Source organism: Stenella coeruleoalba (assembly GCF_951394435.1).
Source record: "Stenella coeruleoalba genome assembly, chromosome: 20".
NCBI lineage: Eukaryota > Metazoa > Chordata > Mammalia > Artiodactyla > Delphinidae > Stenella > Stenella coeruleoalba.
The window spans coordinates 16,936,638-16,949,816 of NC_137166.1; the positions used below are offsets into that span (position 1 = coordinate 16,936,638).

The 13,179-nt window shown below is 37.5% G+C and overlaps 1 protein-coding gene across 8 annotated transcripts in view; it reads right to left on the reverse strand.

Moving 5' to 3' along the window:
• ZFHX3 (zinc finger homeobox 3) overlaps positions 1-13,179 on the reverse strand; it is a gene marked incomplete at its 3' end in the record, with an annotated part of 1,354,624 nt that overhangs the window by 1,209,301 nt on the left and 132,144 nt on the right. The gene's annotated exons all lie outside the window — the stretch shown is intronic.

The window sequence follows — 13,179 nt, forward strand, 5'->3', positions numbered from 1 at the left end:
TTACATTTTTAATGAGTTGTGCAATATTTCCAGGCTAATTTTAAATCCCCTCTCTCCCCCTCCCCTCCCCCACCCCACTTACGGCTTGCTGGATTAACATTTCTGATAAATTGTTGGACCAGAAAGAAGGAGCATTACCAAGATGAAATAAACTACCTCCATTTTTTTGCAGCCCTAAAGCGATAATAGAATACAAATGCCCACTGTCTAATTATGTCACATCTTCCAATTCACTTCACAAAAACAATTATTTTATTTTTATATAATAGGCATGTTACCTTGTATTCATTATAAATGACCCTGAACAGTATATAGTCTATTAGAATAAAAAATTCACAACACTGATCAAGTAAACTTAGTGTATGACCAACTAAAAAGGAATGGCCAAAAGAAGCAACTTCATAAACTAAAGAAAATGGAGACAATTAGAAAATCTATACACTAAGAAATAGTTTTTCTACATACTGACATTGTTTAAAATTAACTTTCAAATACAAAATAATACTGTTCATTAACGCTTTAAAAGATCCATTCTCATATGAGACAGGAGGCTGAGAAAGCATGAAAACCTTAGGAAAGTAAGATAATTTTTCTCCACTAGCATCTTCAGGTCTATATGCCAAGAATAAAGATAATTTGATGGGAGTTGCTTGAATTCCAGCTTCTATTCAAGAAAGAAAGTCAGAAACCATTAAAATTGGGACCTATGACCAAGACTATTGTAAGAGTTCTCAACATCTATGCTTCTCCCACTTTAGCTATTTTTATAACTCTCTGTCTGATTCCTTGTGATGACTGAGAGTAAAATTCCATAAACAGATGAATACTTCTAATTCAAAGACTGATAACAAGAATAAACAAAATTAATTTCATTTCTATAGTGCTTACAAGAGATATACCTAAAAAACAAACCTTGAAAGATTGAAAACAGAATACAGGAAAAGATTGGCCAAGCTAATACTAACCAGAAGAAAACAGTAATTTTAGTGATTTTTTGTAATTTTAGTATCAAAGTACAAATTAAAGCAAAAAGCTTTAAAAGGAAAATTCCACAGATTTTATATATATATATATATATATACACACACACACATATGTGTGTATATAGATATACATGCATGTGTATGTATACACACAAACATACATATTGGACATACATATGTGCATATGCATGCACAAAGTATTAACTTGTATGCTCCTAACACAAAATAGCTTCAAACTATAAAAGTCAAAAACTGACAATAATCAGGGGAAAGATTGAACACGTTAAATGGAGACCTGGAAGGTGTTAAAAGAGACACGTATTGAACTTCTAGAGATGAAAACTATAATGCATGAGATGCAAATATGGTGTATGGTATTAACAGGAGATTAGACAAAGTGGAAGCAAAGATTAATAAACTACAAGGCATAGCAACAAACCATCCAAAATGAAACAGAGAGGACCAAGAAAAAAAAAACCCACAAGGAAAAAATGAACAAAGCAGCAGTGAACCATGAGACAATCTCAAATGATCAAATATAACTGTCATTCCTTAAAGGACGGGGAGCAAAAAATATTTGAAAAAATAATGCCTAAAATTTTTCCAAATTTGAAAAAACTATAAGCCCTTTTGTGGGTGGTGGCCAGCCTGGAGAGTGTCACGAAGGCTTCATGCACACTACAAGAGCATGAGGTGGTGTGGTGGTGGGGGGGGCCTCCCACCCACTCCCAAATGCCACTCACCACCCCTCTACCACATAAAAATCTTTGTACCTAATCATGCTGTGCTGATACTTTGTGTCTCAGCTGAAGAAGATGAAGTCTTCAGGGGAAATAATCTACTGTGGGCAGGTGTTCAAGAAATCCTCCTGCAGGTGAAGAACTTCAGCATCTGGTTGCATCACAACTCTGACAGAGCGCCCACGTGTACCAGGTGTACCGGGACCTGACCATCACAGGCACTGCCACTGAATGCTATCATGACACAGGTGCCCAGCACAGCACCTGGGCCCACTCAATCCAGATCATGATGGTGAAGCAGATCACAGCCAGCAGGTGCCACCTGCCAATAGTCAAGCAGTTCCACAACTCCAAGATCAAGTTTCTGCCACTCCACTGAGTCCTACATCACCAGCTTCAATCATGCTTCACCATCAAGAGGCCCAACACCTTCTTTTAGATACAGGGCCCTCCCCATCCCTAGGTCGGCCAAAATAAACTCCTTGTGGGGAAAATCCCAAGAAGCTGAGTGAACCCCAACCATAACTATGAAAAATGAAGAAAACTAAAACACATCATAAGCAAATTGCTTAAAATTGGGGATAAAGAGGAAAATGTGAAAAGTAGTCAGGGGGGCAGAAAAAGAGACACATTATGTACAAAGGATGAGAAACAACAGGTTTCTCATCAGAAGCAAGGTAAGCTAGAAAACAGTGCAACATCTTTGAAGTACTGACTAGGGTAGTGGGGGACAGGGAGGGGGAGGCAAGGGGGAGACAGTGAAAATAGATAGAAAAATGAAGGTGAAACAAAGACCTTATCCAAACATAAAAAACTGAAAGAAATAATCACCAACAGACCTGCACTATAAGAAATAGTAAAGTAAGTGCCTCAAACAGAATGAAAATTATACCAGATGAAAAGCTGGAGGTACACAAAGAAGGAAGAGCACTGGAAATAGAATCTAGAAATGTAAATATAAAGACTTTTTTTAAAAAACTTTAATTTATCTCTTTAAAAGATAACTAACTGTTTAAAGCAAAAATAATAACAAGGTATTGCAGGGATTTCAACATACATAAAAATGAAATGTATGACAATAGTTTAAAGGCCAGGAGAGAAAAGAGAAATGAAAGTATACTATTGCCAGTCTCTTATACAGTAAGTGTACAATAGCAAAGATTGACTATGATATGTCAAAGATGTATAATATAAACACCAAAGCAACCAGTAAAATAAGTTATAATTAATAAGACAAAGAAGACAATATGGAATCATAAAAATATTAATCTGAAAGACTGAGAAAGAAAAGGAGTATAAAGGGAACATAGAACAGAAGGGACATACAGAAAACAAAAGCAAGATGGTCAGTTCAATACAATTATACCAATAACCATATTAAATGTAAATGGTCTTTAAAACACAACTAAAAAGCAGAGATAATTAGATTAGGAGAAAAAAGGGATAGCACCAAACTCTACACTGCTGCAAATTAAGAAAAACAAGTAAAAAGTAAAAAGAATGAAAAAGATATTCTGTACTAACATAAATTTAAAGTGGCTATATTAATATCAGACAAAATAATTTCATCATCCAGTATTTTAGGTCTAAGATACAGTACCAATTTCAATCTTGAATTAAAATCTTCACCCAGGCAGTGAAACAAGAACATGCTGTCATCATTACTGCCCAACTCTTTTACTCATGCTATAACAGTTGGAAGTCAAACTTTTAATGGCCTTTTTATGATCTTTTCTACTTCTACATCATGGTACTCTCTGAAAAATAACTAAATTATTGTAAGAGAATTACAATATTTAAACATCCAAATCTGACCAGTTTCTGCATATATTTGTCATTTTTATCACAGAAACAGGTTTCAGGGAATTAAAGAATTATAATAAAAATCCAAAGCCTGCAACTGAGCAATTTAACTATTTTTAATGATGGTGAACAGTAAATACATGATCAGAAACATAAAATATTAACATCAAAGTGAAATACAGAAAGGCTGAGAAAGTACTAATGGCCTAAAGGAATGTAGTAGAGAATTTAAAAGACTATAAAGCTCACAAGAGAACATGACAAGAATCTAACACTCAAAACAGTAAAAGCCAAACTTACATTTGTTTAACCTACTGAAAAATTCTCTGTATTCTGGACAGCCACAGTCTAAGACTTCAGCAATGAAAATATAATTAAGATATGCTAATATTGGACAAGAAAATAGTTAAGACCTGGGGATGTGGAAATGTCTTCCATACTGCTCAGGTGGGTAGTACGTGAACATGGGAAGGATTCTAGGGGTGGTTTGAAGAACTGCAGAAGCCCCAGAAAATGTTTTTGCTTTTAAAGAAGGCATAAATCAGAAAGGTGGGAAGTTTCCATTAACGGAAACACTTCATAGACCTTTGCCCTGCTCTGCATGCAGAGAACAGAAATATCTATTTCAGGGAAATTCTGTGAGCAGAATTCAGGGAAATCAACAAGTTTGGTGCAGCTGGCTTTGACAAAAGTTTCAAATAGAAGTTTCAAAATGGACCTAAAAAAATTATCATGTTTCATTGCAAAAGCACCAGCTTTGAAGCTGGAACCCTCCAGTTTTCAAACCTGGCTCTACAAGTTTATAAATTGTGAGAATTTGGTCAAGCCTCTTGCTTGCTCAACATCTCAGTTTTTTTAATCAATAAAATTGAATAATATCTTCCTCACAGGGTTGTTAATAAGGACTTGCTCATATACATAAAGAACAGACGTCACGGCTGAGCACTTAGTAAGGCCTAACTAAACAATACCAATTATTAAAAAAAATCAGGTCCAATCTCACCACTTTTATTCAACATAGTTTTGCAAGTCCTAGCCACGGCAATCAGAGAAGAAAAAGAAATAAAAGGAATCCAAATTGAAAAAGAAGTGAAACTGTCACTGTTTGCAGATGACATGATACTATACATAGAAAATTCTAAAGATGCTACCAGGAAATTACTAGAGCTAATCAATGAATTTGGTAAAGTTGCAAGATACAAAATACACAGAAATCTCTTGCATTCCTATACACTAACAACGAAAGATTAGAGAAATTAAGGAAAACAATCCCATTTACTATTACATCAAGATGAATAAAATACCTAGGAATAAACCTAGCTGAGGAGGCAAAAGACCTGTCCTCAGAAAACTATCAGATAGTAATGAAAGAAATCAAAGATGAGACAAAGAGATGGAGAGATACACTATGTTCTTGGATTGGAAGAATCATTATTATCAAAATGACTATACTACCCAAAGCAATCTACAGATTCAATGCAATCCCTATCAAATTACCAATGACATTTTTCACAGAATTAGAACAAAAAATTTTACAATTTGTATGGAAACACAAAAGACCCTGAATAGCCAAAGCAATCTTAAGAAAAATGGAGCTGCAGCAATCAGGCTCCCCAATTTCAGACTATACTACAAAGCTACAGTAATCAAAACAGTATGGTACTGGCACAAAAACAGAGATGTAGACCAATGGAACAGAATAGAAACTCCAGAGATAAACCCATGCACCTATAGTCAACTAATCTATGACAAAGGAGGCAAGAATATACAGTGGAGAAAAGACAGCCTCTTTAATAAGTGGGGTTGGGAAAACTGGACAGCTCATGTAAAATAATGAAATTAGAACACTCCCTAACACCACACACAAAAATAAACTCAAAATGGATTAAAGACCTAAATCTAAGGCCAGATACTGTAAAAATCTTAGAGGAAACCATAGGCAGAACACTCTCTGACATGAATCACAGCAATCTTTTTTGATCCACCTCCTAAAGTAATGAAAATAAGAACAAAAATAAACAAATGGGACCTAATTAAACTTAAAAGCTTTTGCATAGCAAAGAAAACCATAAACAAAACAAATAGACAACCCACAGAATGGGAGAAAATATTTGCGAACAATGCGACCAACAAGGGATTAATCTCCAAAATATACAAACAGCTCATGTGGCTCAATATCAAAAAAAACAACCCAATAAAAAAAATGAGAAGATCATTTTTGTACCATTTTGTAAATTGGTACAGCCACTATGCAGAACAGTATAGAGGTTCCTTAAAAAACTAAACATAGAGCTACCATATGATCCAGCAACCCCACTCCTGGGCATATACCTGGAGAAAATCATATTTCAAAAAGATACATGCACCCCAATGTTCACAGAAGCACTACTTACAATAGTCAAGACATGGAAGCAACCTAAATGTCCATCAACAGAGGAATGGATAAAGATTTGGTACATATATACAATGGAATATTACTCAGCCATAAAAAAGAACAAAAGAACAAAATAATTCCATTTGCAGCAATGGATGGACCTAGAGATTGTCATACTGAGTGAAGTAAGTCAGACGGAGAAAGACAAATACCATATGATATCACTTATGTGTGTAATCAAAAAAAAATGGTACAAATGAACTTATCTACAAAACAGAAATAGAGTCACAGATGTAGAAAACAATCTATGGTTACCAGGGGGGAAGGGGAGAGGGATAAATTGGAAGATTGGAATTGACATATACACACTACTATACATAAAATAGATAACTAATACGGACCTACTGTATAGCACAGGGAACTCTACACAGTACTTCATAATGACCTATATGGGAAAAGAATCTAAAAAAGAGTTGATATATATGTATATGTATAACTGATTCACTTTGGTACACCTGAAACTAAGAGAACTATCAACTAGACTCCAATAAAAAAAATTTTTTTAATAATAAAATAATTAGAACCATCTTTCCTAAAGGGCCAGAAAATGCTGACCGGAATTGGCAAATGAATGTAAGATTGCTGACATAAAGGGAGCTGAATTTGTATGAGAAAAACTAAATTACAAAATTAAATAGTGCTCATTTAAGTAATGAGGCTGTGTTAGTCTTCGAAAATGGCTGCTATCACTTCTTTCCCTTCCTATAAAAGCAAGTCACTCTTCCCATTGAGAAGTGGAGTCTACTTCCCTTCTGAATTTGGGTTGGCCTTATAACTTGGGTAGAAGTGACACTGTTCTAGATTCAGTCCTAGACTCTAAGCTCTGGGTGACGGCTGATAAGAAGTCTGACTAACCTGAGACTACCATGCTGTAAGAAGACCCTAGCTAGCCACATGAAAAGGACATGTGGAGAAGCAGCAAAGCATAAGGCATTCGAGCGACGTTTCCTTGGAACTTCTAGCCCAGCCAAGATGCCAACTGAATGCAAAGAACTGACAGAGTTGACATCATCTGAGGAAGAAAAAACACCCAGCTAAGCCCACTCACTCAACCCACAGAATCATATAAAAAAAATTTTTTTAAGTTTTGGGCAATGGATAAATAAAAGAGTCTAAACCCACCAACCATCAACTGTATTTCTCTGGGGCCTCAGACTGTCAGAAGCAGCTCATCAAATTGTCGTTCCTCCCTTAACAGATTTTTATTGGGGTGTGTGCACTAGGAGTTTTGGACAACACTGGAAGTGAGCATCATCCTCAAAAGTAAAAGGGAGAACTGCAATTCCTGAAACATTCTCTCTGCAGGACAAGCCTAGACTCAGTGGGTAGGCACTGCAAATAAGAACCGAGCCAGTGAAAACAGCCAGAACACCTCTGGCAGAGGGGTGGATCCTTTCTTATCTACAGCTAAAAGAATTCTTTGTTAAAAAAAAAAAAAAAACTTTTTCTGACAGAGCCCATAGAAAGCCATCTTGCAACTATATCTCACTTTCAGGAAACCTAAATTTACTACCAAAGCCACTTTGGTAATTTTTTTCTTTCCCTGCATAGGACTGATACTTAAGAACACAACCACAATCAGTCTTTTCAAATGCATCACCTCACTGGGATTTGATTTATGGTTTAAGAACCTGTTGAAGTCAGGGTTTTCCCTCCCTCTCGTGAATATTAAATTGATTACCATAACTAGTGGTCAATGCTGTGATGCCAGAAGATAGTTCTAAAAACACAAGATAATAAAATAGATGGAGTCCTTGAAATGCTTGGTCTTCCCCTTTGTAATTCTATTCCTTTCCTTAGAGTAAAACCCTTTCTCAGTCTTTAAATGACAGCTGTCTTATTATCACCCTCAACTGATTATGGATTATAAAAAGTTTTCTACCTCTTCCCACAAATTTTCCACGTAACCCATTTCCCACATCTTATGGCAGGAAACGGCATGAAGAATGATTCTGGGCATAAAAACTTTTCAGGTCTTTAATACGGTGAACTCACCTCAATATTTCTCTGATTTGCTGTCAGTGACCTTACTCTAAAGAGCCTTCAATGAAGTCATCTCCAGAATTTCAAGACAGTTATTTATTGGTTTATTCCTTTTACTCCACCATTTAACTTCATAAAATTAAGTTCTAAATTAAACAAATTTTAAGTAGCAGTTACTAACAGCAAGGCCAGGAAGACTTAACTTTTGATCTCAAAATTGCCTGTTTTTATATCCAAAGTAGCATTCATTTTTATACACATCTTCCAAAAAGAATGAAATAAATAGGCTTGGGTTTTAAGAGATAGAAACAAACAACATCAAAAAAAAAGAGAAACTCTCATTAATTGAATATTTAATGTTAGCAATTAAGTGCCCATCACATCCCAAGTAGCAGAAATATAAAGATAAAACAGCCCCAACTCCCAAGAAGTATATGAGTTAATAGGGATGCAGACACAGAACAAACTATGTACAACATCTGGGGAAGAGAAAATACAACAATGGGATACAAAGGGTGGACTGGGCATAGATGAAGTGGAAGGGCAAGGAGGAAAGGATTCTGAGGCAGTAAATTTGAGCAGGGCCTACAAACAGATGGTATGAGAGAAGCAGGAAAAGGCTAGGATAAGGCACATTCCAGACAGAGGAAAAGTCCCAGAATCCTGAGAATCACCATGCATCTTCAGGAAATATGATGAATGAGTATAATAAGCAGATGCGGGAAGGGAGGATGTATTAGTTTCATATAAGTTGCTCTAACAAGTTACCACAAACTAGGTGCCTCAAAATAACACAACTCTATTCTCACAATTCTAGAGGACAGAAGTCAAAAATCAAGTTGTCAACAGGGTTGATTCCTTCAGAAGGCTCTAAGGGAAAATCTGTTTTATGCCTCTCTCCTAGCTTCTGGTGGTTGCTGCAATACTTGGGGTTCCTTGGCTTGTAGCTGCATCACTCTAATTTCCGCCTCTATTGTCATGGACCCTTCCTCCCGTGTGTCTACAAATGGCCTTCTTATAAGGATACCAGTAATTGGATTTAGGGTCTCCCTAATTCAATATGATCACACCCTAACTAATTACATCTGCAAAGACTATTTCCAAATAAGGTGACATTCTGATGTTCCAGATGGACATGAAAGTTAGTTTGGGAAACACCGCTGAACCCAGTACCGAGGCCATGCTGAGGAGCGTGGATGCTGTAAGGCTTACGTTTTTGTACTATCTGTAAGCCACCCACTCTTCTATTTTACTTCATTGTATTTAAAAATGTTATTAGCTCAGTTCTCTTTTTTCCCTTGTATAATTTATTTTAAAAGGAAGCATCCTATCATTATTATAAATGAAAATCTTTCTTGCCATGAACTATAAGGTATCTATAAAATATTTACTAAATTTTAATGAAAGTATCTCAACAATCAAATATACAAATAATAAATCTGATTGATGTGAAAAATGTCTACCTGTAAATAGGTTCCTCAGTGATGAGAATGGAACTGTTGGTGACTACTTATAATGAAAGAAATTTGGCTCATCTTCACTGGGTTTAAAAAGATGAGGTTCCACATCAGTAGGACAATTCTCCCCTCACAGGCCTAAAATCCTGATTTATTATACACATTAACTGAAGAGAGCCAAATAAATTTAACCCCCTTGACTGATATAATTGAGAACTGAGAATCCGTTCCTAACCAAAATGATAATCATCACTTCTGCTCAACAATCTCTTGTCACCAGAAGCCATCTGACCAAAGCACTAGAACCTGTTCTACTTCAAAATGTTTTATGTTATTCGATAATAACGGAATAATGGAAAAAAGATTCTCCATAACATTCACCCCTGCCTCACAATTTGAGAAAATTCTTACAAGGATCTTCTAGCAAATCTTTCGAGTATATTCTCATAATGTCCCAAATATTGTTGACAATTTCTTCACATGGGTTCTTTAGGAGGTTTCATTACCAGGTCTTTCAGACAAAACTTTCAGTATTGTTGAGCAGATGAATGGGCCTAAAAGGCCCTGGGTGTAATCATAACTGCTACCATTTATTCACCACTGCTATGTACAGGCACTGCATGAAGCTATCAATATGCTTTTCCTCATTTAACTATCACAACTTCTTCAAAATAGCTACTATTATTATAGTATATTACACTATATTATAGCACTCTATAGCTGAGGAGACTGAAGTTCAGAGAAGCAATGAGATTTGCTGAAACTTACACTGTCCGTAGGGGAAGAAGAGTCATGGCTCCAACCCAGGTGGGTCAGCTTCCAGCACCGGTACCCTGTGACCTCATGGGGACATGAACTGGAATTGGGGCTACAGCCCTTTCTCACCTTTCCTAGGACACTTGGTCCTTAGATTCCAGCACCAGCCTGAGGCACAAGGCCACGGTGTTTCTGCCTGGGAAATCCATGCAACTGGGCTGCAGGGAAACCCATCACAGGATGAGTGGCCAGTGGAAGTTGGTAGGGGGAGCAGAGGAGAAATGTGGGGGCCTGAGCATGGAAGAAGTAAATGTGTCTAAGTTGGGACCATCACCAATGAACCTGATAAAAGGCTCTCCTCCTCCCTTCCCAATCTCTTCTTATCCTCCATGCCTCCACCCCTAACTCAGCTCTGGGCAACTCTGCCTCCCAGCCAGGTCCATTCCAGTAACGCTTAATTCTCTTCAACCACCATGCAAGGCACAAAGAGGGAAACACTACTGTATTCAATGAAGATCTATCAAAGGTTTTTAAGTAGGGAAGTGGCCTGATACAATCCACCTTTAAGAAATGTGAAGGGGAATGGGAGTCTTCAGGTCTAGAGATGACCTAAATTGCTATCGTAACAATTCATCTGGGAGACCACAAAGTCTTAAACTAGAGAAATGGCAGGGGGAGCAAAGAGGAAGCAGTGGATCTGAAAGCCAAAAAGTAAAATGGTGAAATGGACCCTGGTGCAAGTGGCTGAAGAGTCCAAGTGAGGTAGGTTTCCAGTTTGAGCAGTTGGGTGGATGCTGATACCATTAAGCATAAGAAGGAAGAAAGGAAGAGGTGTGTGTCAGAAGGTAATTGGTTCAGTTTGGGAGGCAGTACCCAGCCTGTTAGAAATGACTAGTAAGTAGATGGAGCTCAGAACAAGCCCTTACCATGAGACAATGACAACCAAAGCCTTGGACATGGATGCACTAAGACAGCAATTTCAGGAAGAGCAAGAAGAGTCCCAGGGACAGAAAACTTGCAAACACCAGCCTTTAAGAAATAGGGGAGGACCCAGACAAATGAAGGGGAGTGGTCAGAAAGGAAGGGGACCTGGAGAGCAAGGCCACAGAGGCCAAAAGCACAGACATTTTCAAGGGGGGGTGTGAGCACAGTGTGAAATAGGGCTAAGAAGTGAAGGAGGATAAAAAATTCAAAGAAGCCTCAGGATGTCGCCAGCAGGGGCTTATTCATGACCTTGAGAAGAGTCACATTTGGGAGAAAATGTCAAAGCCAGGGCACAGGGGGTGCAGAGTAACCAGGAAGCAAAGTGAATGTGGCAGGCACAGGCAACTGTTCCAAGAAATTTAGCAGAAAAAAAGGGAAAAAATAGAACAGTAACTTAAGTTGGAGCAGACTTGGTGGGAACGGGGTTGTTTGTTAGTTTTATTTTGAATTTAGGGTCAGAACATAAAGGAAAGAACCAGAAAAATAGGATGGGGGAAGGGAGGAGGACTAAAAGCAAGAGAGAAAGAGAAATAAATTTCTGGAAAAAGATCCCAAGGATGTAAAAGAGGATGGGTGGAAGGCTTAAGCAGCAGATAATGGGGGGTCACTCAAGAAGAAAACAGGCACATGAGTGGGGCCTAGGTGTAATCATAACTGCTACCAATTACTCAGCACTACTACGTGAAGCCACTGCATGAAGCTATCATGTATTTTCTCATTTAATTCTTACAACTCTGAAGTAGCTACCATTATTATCTGTACTCTACAGCTGGGGAATCTTAGATTCCAACAGGTGATAAGGTTTGCTGAAGCTTACATTGCCCTTAAGAAAACAAGGGGGATTATGGAGAAAGGAGTTGAAGGCATGAAACAGAAAGTGGAGGATGCTACATGCAAAGTATAAATTGCTGTGGGTTCCCAAATAGGGAGACAAACCATGCCAGATATGATTAAACGGCATTTCCTGCTCCAGACTGCGGGGATCAAGGCATGGATAGTGAAGTTTCTGTAATTAACTTATGTAACAGTGATCACTATGACCCGTTTGGATGACCAGGGGAAACTGCAAACTCTTTAAAATGGTTTAGATGTGGCACAGTCCTGCCCTAGGCTAGATTCAAGAATAGGAAAGAAGCTTCCCAAATGCCAGTGGCTTTAACCCATTTACATGTAATTTCTCAATAATTTTAAAAACTCTCCACTTTCCTATCACTTTGCTTTCAACCTAATGAAAACACAGCTTTAATCTGAGGGAGGAGAATTGATTACATCTAAATTTATTCAGCTGGTTAAGAGATCCAGAGGCAATTACTAATTTACATTTTTATCACTGCCTTTTTAAACTTGATCTAATCAGGTTCTCTCTATTGGTCCATTGTTTTAAGAAACTCCTCAAAGCTTCTTGATTTTTAATCAATCTTTTTTTAATACTGTCATTTCTCATGGACTTCTGAAGTCACAAAGTCCATGACTCACAGACTTCTGCTTTGTGTCTATGAAAACCTTGGGTGGAAGATTCTATTTTCCCTTATGGATTGTATTCTCTACAGCTAAAAGCATCAAGGAAATTTTAACTTTGTATTTCTATGAGGCTTCTTTCAAGGTGTGTTGACAGTGTAACTGACAGTCTGGTTGCACATCGAGAATTTGTGGTTCTTTCTAAAAACATACTTTCGAGATCAACCAATATCTGAAAGAAGAGTTCCAATGTATAAACATAAGATGACAGTTCCAATATATAATTCAGGAAGTTTCCTTCCCTGGGCAGTTGCCTTCACACATGCATAATATCAACTAATTCTTATTATTCACAAGTAAAATTTAAAGATACAAATGCAAGGTCTCTACCCTAGAGGAGTTTACAGATCCCCCCAACCCCTGCCAACATTCATGAGTATATGTCTAAACACACTACACCAGCTCTTCCTGCAAGCATCTGGGACCCTACCTTCAGGCTTTCTCTGGCCACAGGACTATGCCTGAAGTGCTCAGGGAATTAATTCCCTAGGGAGCAGCCGTCAAGCCATGACAAATAAAAT